The sequence below is a fragment of the Sciurus carolinensis genome, chromosome 15 (assembly GCF_902686445.1).
Source record: "Sciurus carolinensis chromosome 15, mSciCar1.2, whole genome shotgun sequence".
NCBI classification, from domain to species: domain Eukaryota; kingdom Metazoa; phylum Chordata; class Mammalia; order Rodentia; family Sciuridae; genus Sciurus; species Sciurus carolinensis.
This window is the reverse complement of record NC_062227.1, coordinates 71,379,628-71,390,880: the sequence shown is the minus strand read 5'-3', so window position 1 is coordinate 71,390,880 and position 11,253 is coordinate 71,379,628.

The following is an 11,253-nucleotide window of genomic DNA, read 5'->3' as shown; positions in this document are numbered from 1 at the left end:
ATGTGTCATAGGTATGAAATATTAACGATAAAAATGAGCTTAAATGTTTTAAGCATCACAGTGGGGTAGAGTCGAGCTGCATATCTCAGCTCCTCTGCAGTTTGAAATCAAAGTAGGAAGTCAAGAGCTGACTGGCAAGGCAGGTGACAGAGGGAGTGAACTGAAGTGCAGTTTTAGACTCTTAGATACTTGGAGAGACTCATAAATTCCACTTGCCAGAATAGAAAGCACAGAGGAATTCATTAGCCTGAAGCCAGGACCCTCAACAATAGGGCCCATCTCAGGTCAGGGGAGTAACAATGGGAGAAAGAGAAGCAAAGTTGATAAACTTTCTTCAGAAGGAGTGACAGAAGAGAAAGTCGGACTGAATTAAGCTGGAGCTGAATCTGCAAAGTGACCTGCTGTGTGAGAAGTGACTCACCTTTTCTCCATTTATTGGTGGAGAAATATGGCAGATCACCATTTTGCAATAACTATGTCTAAAACTGCAGCCCTTGAAAGGATTAAAACTGTACAGCTACATCCCACCCAGAGATATCAGAAAATATTACCACGGCGAACACCTTTGAACAGACCTGAGTAACTTGGGTCATGCAGTTGCTGTAAGCTCCCCAGCCCACCCTGCACTGATGGCCACAGAGGTGAGGCACAGCAGGACAGGCAGGTGCACAGGACCCTGCTGGGAGTGTGGACCCAAGGGAGAAGCATTTCCCCCACATGTTATGACCTGCCCACCACAGTCCCTGCACCAAAAACCACATGAAATAAACACACATCTCAAATGAAGCACAAATGGCCAACAATTATATGAAAAGTAAAAGTTCAACATATTTAACTATCAAAGAAATGAAAACTAAAACTGCACTGAGATTTCGTCTCCTGCCAGTCAGGATGGAAATCATCATGAATACAAATAGCAATACATGGTGGCAAGGATGTCGGGGAAAAGGGACTTCTAAACACAGGTGGAAAGGTAGGTAGTACACCCTCTATGCAAATCAGTGATGGTTCCTCAAAAGACTAACAATAGGACTAAAATATGATCCAACTCTACCACTCTTTGGTGTTTATCCAAAAGAACTGAAATCAGCATAATTCAAAGACACATGCATACCCATGTCTATAAAATCACAATTCATAAACGCCAGGTTATAGAACCATCCCAGGTGTAACTCAGGAGACCTGTGGATAAAGAAAGTGTGAAATACACACACACACACACACACACACACACACACACACACACGCATATACAAGATGGAGTATTATACATACATGAAGAATGAGGTTATTTCATTTGCAGAAAATGAATGGAACTGGAGAATATCATGGTAAGCAAAGTGCAGTAGACTCAGGAAGAGAAGTATCACCTGTTTTCTCCCCTATGTGGAAGGTAGTGAGGGAAAAAAGGGAGGTATCACAGAGGTAGACAGGAGACCAACAGGATAGGGGAATGGGAACAGGCAAAGGGGGCATGTAATGCACAGGAAAGCTTGGGGGAGTTTAATTAGTCAAATTATGCTATATGCATGTACCCATATGCCCCAGTGAAACCCACCATTTTGCACAAATAATATGTGCTGATTAAAAAAAAAAAAACTTTTAAGTAATTATCTTCACTCTGTTCTCTAGAGATTTTCAAATAAAAATGGTGACGATGCGCTTTGGCCGACAGCCTAATCTTTTATTATTTGCCATAATTTTAGAGAGGGCAATATACAAAAGTGAAGAAGATTTTGTTATGAAAAACTGAAAACTCAGAATCATAAAGTTTTGGACTCAAAAGTCTCATAGGAAATTATTGAAAATATGCCACATTTAATGAAAAAGAGTATTAAAAGTAGTGGAAAATAAACCTGTTAATAGTTCTTTGCTGATTCGTTCTGATAAGCACTTCCCCTTTCTTCCATCTCTAATTTAGTATTGTGAATCTATAAAATGATTTTTGGGATAAGCCTAAAAAGGGAAATATTTTAAAAGTATATGTCAGTGGGGAAACTGCCTGAAAAGATTGCACAGGAGCAAACCCTGCCCAGCTCTGTGCTGCATCAGGTTTCAGATCAACGTCACTTACATGCAAACCCTCACCGACCAGGGGTCTTTGGTGGACCACCTGGAGTAGATTTCCAAAACTCTGCTGATGATTTCTCCCTGATATTCTCTTCCACAGGGTTCTGCACTCTCTTGCTTGTGGATACGTAAGCTCTACAAACACACACGTGTCTTCCCTCCTGATGGCTGTTCTGAAAGTTCATCTCATTCTGTACTATCAAAATGACCTTCAGCAAATCATTTAACCTATTTGTGCCACAATAAAGTGTGAAATGGAGGTTATTTGTTTCTGAGGTTATTTGTTACTTTGGAAGGAAATCGGTTAAGTGGGAGAAATGGTTAATTCACTGCCTGGCCCATTTCATACTTCAATAGATGCAGATGGTACCACTAGGATCAGTATTTTTAGATGAAACTTTCCATGACAATAAACACCCTGGTCAAGATTATATACCCTGTGACTTTGTGCTTGGCAGAAGTATTTGAAAATTAAGTAAATTAATTATGCATAAGATGACTTCACTTAACATGAATAAAATGTTCAACTGAAAATGCTTTTATGTGTAGCAAACCTATTAGCAAGATAATACATATGTTTTAGGAGGAAATCTTTGCCACCTGCATCTCAGAGCATTAATCTCCAGGATATACAAAAAACTCAAAACACTTAACATCAAAAAAACAAATAACCCAAGCATCAAATGGGCAAAGAAACTGCACAGACACCTCACAGAAGAAATATGAATGGTCAAAAACTATATGCAATTAGGGAAATGCAAACTACACTGAAATTCAATCTCATTCTGTCAGAATGATAGTTATCAAGAATACAAGGAACAATAAATGTTGGCGGGTATGAAGAAAAAGATTCACTTACACTTTGCTGTTAGTACTGCAAGTTGATGCAACACTCTGGAAAGCAGTATTGAGATTCCTTAGAAAACTTGGAACAGAACCACCATTTGATCCAGTTATCCCACTACTCAGCTTATACCCAAAGAACTTAAAATCAGCATACTACAGTGACGCAATCACATGAATGTTTATAACAGGTCAATTCACAATAGCCAAGCCATGGAATTAACCTAGATGTGCTTAGACAGATGAATGGATAAAGAAAATGTGATATATATACACAATGGAATATTACTCAGCCATAAAGAAGAAAGAAATTATTGCATTTGCTGGTAAATGGATGGAATGGAGAATATCATACTAAGTGAAATAAACCAATCCCTACTCTCTGATATGTGGATGCTAACCCATAACAAGAGGAGGTATGAAGGGGAAGTAAAGAAGTTCATTTGATTAGACAAAGTGGAATGAAGGGAAAGGAGGGGAGATAGGAATAGGAAAGACAATAGAATGTACTGGACATCACTTCCCTATGCCCCTATATAAATATCCAACCAGTGTAACTCCACATTAAGTACAACCACAAGAATGAAATTCTAATTGGAATGGGCTGCACTCTGGTATGTGTGATTTGTCCAAATCCACTCTATTGCCATGTATATCTAATAATAATACATTAAATAATAATTGTGGTGAAATGGTTGTTCCAAAACCAATGTTACTTTTCTGATATTGCACTACCCTCTCAGAAAACATTGCCAATGTGTTCAGCCGTATAAGAATATACATTGAATTAGATTGATTTTTGCTACAAATTGTATGTTTATCATATTTTTTGTGTGTACTAACCCCATTGTATCATCAGATAGGAGCTTGCAAGGCAGAACACTGAACACCAAAGAATGGGCTACATGGAGAAATAATCACTAAAGTATACAAAATTTCAGTTACAGGATAAATAGGTTCTTGCAGTCTAATGTTCTCAGGGCTGTCTACAGTTAATAATACTGTGTTTTATACTTGAAAGTTGCTCAGGGAGTAGATCTTAATTGCTCTCACCATACACATATGATATCCAAAGTCATGAGGTGGGGGATGTGTTCCTTGACTTGACCTTGGCACCAATTTTCAATGTAAATGTCTATCAAATCATACTGTATACCTTAATGTAATACAAATTTTTAATGTGTCATGTATGCCTCAATAAAGTTGTAAACATAAAATAGTATATGTGTACTAATATATAAACTCTAATAACAAGATAAATCTGTCATGTATAAAGTATATAGATATAATTTTAAATATGGAAGGATGGAGGAGATATATGTACATCTTTGCAGATACAAAATCTCAGTTAAAATATAAAAATTCTATGTTATGTATTGACAAACCTAAGATAATGAATCATTTGGAAGAGGATTCTTTAACCATACTATATGACGGTTATATTACAAAACAAATATTTCAATAGTAAGTTTGAAAAGAAGCAAATAGGTCTTCAGTTGCAGCACAATTAAGATTCATTTAAAACTGATAAAAACATCATTGCAGAGAAGTACTTCAAAAATACTAAAATATTTTGAAGCAGGGTGTTTTAGTCAGTTTTTTGGTTTCTTTCTTTCTTTCTTTCTTTCTTTCTTTCTTTCTTTCTTTCTTTTTCGTTTTTCTTTTCTTTTTTTTTTTTTTTTTTTTTTTTTTTTGCCACTATGACAAAAAGACTGGACAAGAACAATTCCATGAAGGAAAAGTTGACTTTGGGACTCATGGTTTCAGAGGTTCGGTCTATAGACTCCATTCCTCGGGACTTGAAGTGAGGCAGGGTCAGGACAGCGTGTGGCTCAGGAAAGCAGCTCGGGACATGGCGGCAGGAAGCAGAGAGCGAGAGAGCTGCACTCAAGGAGGAGGAAATACACTTCAGAGGCTGGCCTCCGGGGCCACCTCCTCCAGCCACACCCTACCGCCCACAGTTACCAGTCAATCCCCATCACTGGGTTAATGCACTGATTGTATCAAGGCTCTCCTGACCCAATCATTGGACTTCTACACCTTCTTCCATTGTGTCTCACGTGGGTTTTTGAGGGATACCACACACCTAAAGCATAACATGGGATTTCATAATTTTATGCATCATTTTTAATTTTCTTTCTCAAGGATTTATATTCTTGGTATAACAGAAGGAAGCAAGTATGTCTGAATTATTTTGGTTGCACAACTTGTAACATTTTTCAAAATTATTAATCATTTTACAATTACTGATCAGTGTTTCATAAATTAAAACTTTTGCAAACTCACGGGCCTAATTATTAATTTGATTTCCTATTTCCTCCACCTTATATGGTAAAAATTAAAAAAAAAACAAAAAGCTCTCAGTTTCAAATGGGAGCATTCTAATGAGTTGATTTACTTTCATTTCATGTATTCTTTCTGCCCCCACTCAGCGCTGCCTTGATGTTTGATTGATGGCTATGACTCAACTTCCATTTTCTTGATTTTCCTTTTTACTGACTCTGTTCCTGATTTAGCCTCACTGCTCTGTTTTGACAGAGAGATTTGCATATTCCCTGACCACTGACTGCTGATGTGGCTTTGAACTTGCTCCTGCATTTAAATTCTTGAGCTTCTTTTATAAGGACACTGAAATTATGCAGGCAGAATTTCTTTAATATAGGAAATATATTTTCACTGTAAAGAAATTAAAATCACAACAGAACATGTTCATAGTTTTATAGATTATTCCAATTCCAGTCACAAACACATATGATTAGTGATCATGTGGTTTTTGTCTTGTGAAAATACAAAAATATTCATTATTCTCTTGATTTTTGAAGTACGTTGTTCATTCACAAATTAGATTATATAGTTAATACCTTAATATTATTTTCTACTCAACATTCTTCACTTATCATGAAGAGGTAAATGCTTTCTTATATCTTTCACATTAATTGAACATTTATTTTTATTACATAGTGTGTCCTATCACATGGATTTAAAATAAGTTAGGGATTATTCCTCTTTTATTTAGGCTATTTCCACCTGTTACATTTCATATAATATTATATAGTTAGTGAACAACCTGGCATATTAAATTTTAGATGAACCTATGTTTATGGTAATAGATGATTATTTACAAGGTCATTTCCTGATGATAATCTTGTCCAAAGTTTTTGATATATATGAATAAGTTGTGTGTTTTTTTAATTTTCAAAAAGTTGATATTCAGATACCTTTCAAAAACACTTTTTTTCCCAAATCAGAGCAATTTTTGTGCTACATTATTTAAAAATATGATTTGTGTCTTGTGAAAATACAAAAATATCCATTACTCTCTTGATTTTTTAAGTTTGTTGTTCATCCACAAACTTAAATTAGACATTCATAACTACTGTCTTGATTTGTAAATTAACTTCATATTAAGGAAGCTGGATTTTCAAATTCAAATTTTATGTAAATTATTCCTAGTTCATGTTTCATTTTTATTATGTTTGTTATTTTGATATAAAGTTGTTTAAATTTTAATTTAACTGAATATAGTGTCAATCTCAGTGATTTTTATTGCACATGCACACAAAAATTTTTTCTCACTATTCTACAAATAATTGTTTATTAATATGTTCTCCAGAATTTTATAACTTGTTCTATACAGTTGTGACTTCACTCCAAGTAATATTTATTTGGATGTAGTGTTTGGGTAAAATCAAATTCAATTCTATCTTTATATATTTGGTCAACTGTTCAAATGATTTTACCAATGAAAAAGAAGACCCATTGTCCAATAATTTCATTCTCTATAGTCCTTTAAATTCTGTCTTTGCGGATCCATTAATTCTATTAATATGTTGACTCCACTTCTTTGCAGATCCATTAATTCTATTAATATGTTGACTCACTATAATTTTATTTCTATATTTGTATTAGTGCATTACAGGTGTACATTAATGGTGGGATTTGTTTTTACATATTCATACAGGCACATATTACAACAACATAATAATTTGACCAATATCATTTCCCAGGATTTCTGCATTTCTCCTTCCCCTGATCCCTTTTTTCTGCTGATCTCCCTTTGATTTACATCAATACAACCCTTCATGTTTCTTTTCCTTTTTCCTCTCTACCTTTCACATCTGAAAGAAAGCATACAACTCTTGACCTTCTGAGTTTGGCTTACTTCATTTAACAGAATGTTCTCGAGTTCCATCCATTTTTCTGCCACGGATATAATTTCATTCTTCTTTATGGCTGGATAAGATATCTTTTTGCATTTTTATCACTTTATTTTATCTGTTCATCCATTGATGAACTCCATGGCTGGTTCCACAGTTCGCCTATGGTGAATTGTACTGCTATAAACGCAGGTATGCACGTATTACCACAGTATGATGACTTCAGTTCTTTTTTTTTTTTTTTTAAATTAATTAATTTATTTATTTATTATTTTTTTTATTGTAAACAAATGGGATACATGTTGTTTCTCTGTTTGTACATGGCGTAAAGGCATACCATTTGTGTAATCATAAATTTACATAGGGTAATGTTGTTTGATTCATTCTGCCATTTTTTCCCTTCCCCCCCTCCCCTCCCACCCTTCCCCTCCATCTATACAGTCCTTCCTTCCTCCATTCCTGCCCCCCTCCCTAAACCCAACTCCAACCCCAACACTAACCCTTCCTACCCCCCATTATGTGTCATCATCCACTTATTAGCCATATCATTCTTCCTTTGGTTTTTTGAGATTGGCTTATCTCACTTAGCATGATATTCTCCAGTTTCATCCATTTGCCTGCAAATGCCATAATTTTATCGTTCTTTATGGCTGAGTAATATTCCATTGTATATATATACCACATTTTCTTTATCCATTCATCAATTGAAGGACATCTAGGTTGGTTCCACAATCTGGCTATTGTGAACTGAGCAGCTATGAACATTGATGTGGCTGTATCTCTGTAATATGCTGATTTTAAGTCCTTTGGGTATAGGCCAAGGAGTGGGATAGCTGGGTCAAATGGTGGTTCCATTCCAAGTTTTCTAAGGAATCTCCACACTGCTTTCCAGAGTGGCTGCACTAATTTGCAGCCCCACCAGCAATGTAAGAGTGTACCTTTCTCCCCACATCCTCGCCAACACCTGTTGTTGCTTGTATTCTTGATAATTGCCATTCTAATTGGGGTGAGATGGAATCTTAGGGTGGTTTTGATTTGCATTTCTCTTATTACTAGAGATGTTGAACATTTTTCCATATGTTTGTTGATTGCTTGTATATCTTCTTCTGTGAAGTGTCTATTCATTTCCTTAGCCCATTTGTCAATTGGATTATTTACATTCTTGGTGTAGAGTTTTTTGAGTTCTTTATAGATTCTGGAGATTAGCGCTCTATCTGAAGTATGATTGGCAAAGATTTTCACTGGGAGAAAATGACTTCAGTTCTTTAGGATAAATACCTAGGGCATGGTTTGGTCATATGGTGGTTCCATCCTAGTTCTTTGAGGAAACTCCACACTGATTTCCACAGGGGTTGTGCTAATTTACAATTCCACCATCAGCACAAATGTGTTCCCTTCTCTCTCTCCACCTCCTCTCCAGCAGCAGCAGTGACAGCCAGGCTGGCTTACCGCCAAGGGAAGGATAACACAAAGAGAAACAAAGGACAGATTGGGATGGGAAATTCTGAGATCGGAAAAGCAGCCTGAACTTAGCTGATCCAGAGGCTGCAAGTGCACTGGCGTTTGAAAAATGTACTTCTCACATGGGGTTCAGAGCCAAGGTGGAGCCATCTTGCAGCCACCAGCTGGAGCCAGGAGGTCACAGCGACCACTGTCACACTGTTCTAGCAAGCACCTACTGTATGTCCCAGAGTGCTCCAAGCACAATGGGAGTGGAAACAGGCACAGAGATGATTGTACCAGGAGGATTCAAGTCAGAGAGAGGGAGGGACTCCAGCCCCCGGCATTTGACTTGCCTCCAATGTTACTCCTTAATTTCTTGATTCAATGCAGCCAAATCTCTGAGTTTCTAAGGCACTCCGACTGTGCAGTGTGGAATTTTAGTGAAATCCCTTCTTACCCACCTTGTTGAGAAGCAGTACTGCTGCTGGAATCCTGAGCCATGGAGTAACTAAGAATACAGCTTTCCTCTAACCTGCCGGGTTGAATCTTCCAGTATGGTATTTTTTTTGATACATAGTACGAAAATATGTTTAATTATATGTAAAATCTCTCCCTTATTCTCCCTTTTGCTGCAGTTTTATTTTTTTCACCTATTAATTTTTCCATCAGAAATCATGTCATTTTTTTCAATCAAAATAATCATATTTATTTAAAAATTAAAATATACAGATAATTTCTAACCCTACCACATTACCATTTATATATTCTATGATTTAGTATTATTTGCAAGTTTAAATGTTATACCTTTAATTGATATGCTTTCAAGATGGTATTCCTATAGTATTTAGCAGTTTTGCTAAATGAGTAGATTTGAGTCGCTGTTGCAACACACACAAACACACACACATACACAATGTAACTATGACTGATGATGGGTATATTTATTTTCTTTAATTTAGAAACAATTTTACTATCTTTTTGTGTCACACGACATCATGTTCTATTCCTTAAATATAAATACTAAAATTTGATAAAAATAAATCAGCAAATGTGATTTCTATTATTTGATCAAAAGATTCTCCAGTTCTGTAATATCTATAAATTATTAGGAAACATATGTAGAAGAAGTTATTTTAAGATATTTATTTCAAGACAATAATAAGTTGAAAGTTATGCAAAAGTAGAGACCAATTAATGAAAAACAATAGATGCAATAGAAATAAACATTGGCACATGTGTGTTTTAATTATTGTACTACATGTAATAAATGGCTAGCAGCCAAAAGACATCTGTTTACAACTACTAAGTCAATAAAAACAACCCACAAGCAATAGCTATGCTATTTATTTATTTGTGAATAAAAATTATCTTGTGATTAATTACTATGCCTGTAATTAAACTGTTTTTGTCCCTTAAAAGCCTTGGGGGAGATTAAGATTGCAAAAGACTTTAAATGCCTCAACATATTATATAGTGAATTGTCTATCATTTTATTTTAAATCCACAGTGATGTCTATTGACATAACTATTTAGATAATTTCATACCACATTGAAAATGCCAATTTGGAGTCCTGCTGCAAGCAAAGGTAGAAGAGAGGAAAGAGTTGAAAAGCATATTTAGTCATATTGACATAAAGTTTTTCCCATTTTTATATTTGCTGAGGGTTAGACTGGCATCTATTTAAACAAATTAGGGGAAAAAATTTAGTGGCTTAGAAAGTTAAAGAAGTATGGAGGGAAGCACAGAGTTTCTACTAGGTAAACAAACACACAAAAACTAAAGAGCAAGAAGACAAAATAAACAAAGGGAATTTTTTGGAGAAATAAATAAAACCATTTGAAGCCTAAAACATGTAGCACAGAAATAAGGAAATAGAAGAAACTCTTAGCTTTCCATTTGAAGCTTTCATCAAAACTAAGTGACATCAATAACAAGTGGTGGAATGTGGGGCATAAGTTGAGAGAATGTGTGAATTGCTTCTTGTCCCACCAATTTATTAGAGAGACTAAGAAGTCCTAGATAAAAAAAATAACAGTCACAGTCACAGCAAGACAGACCTGGCATGAATCCACTGGTATGAGGTCTCTGAGCCCGTGACATTCATAGAGGCAGAAAGCAAGATGGGACTTTCCAAGGCTCAGGGAAGGCGGATATGGAGCTGGTGTTTGGTAGGTATAAAGACAGCAGGGTCCTTAACACATCCATGTGAGCTTCTTCCTATGCTCAAGGACCTCCTGCCTCCTGGTCATTGTCCTCCACCAAATTGAAACACACCAGAGGATAGCAAGTTGCCTGGAGTCAGTAATTGTCTGTTCAAGTCACTTGTAACAGAGAAGTATGAGGAACACACTGGCAGTAGTGCTCCCTAAGTAACACTCACTCTGTATAATGGAAAGAATGAATGGAATATTACTCAGTCACAAAAAATAATGACTTTATGATTTTTGCTGGTAAATGGATTGATCTGGAGACTATTATCCTAAAAAAATTAAGCCAATCCCCCCAAAACAAAGGTAAAATGTTCTCTCTGATATGTGGAAGCTAATCCTTAATAAGGGAGGTGGAATAGAAGTTCAGTAGACTAGACAAAAAAGAATGAAGGAAAAGAAGGGGGGATAGGAATAGGAGAGACAGTGGAATGAGTGTGACAGAACTTTCCTTTGTACATATGTGAATGCACCACAATGAATCTCCACATCACGTGCAACCCAAAGATTGGGATCCTACTTAGAATATGAT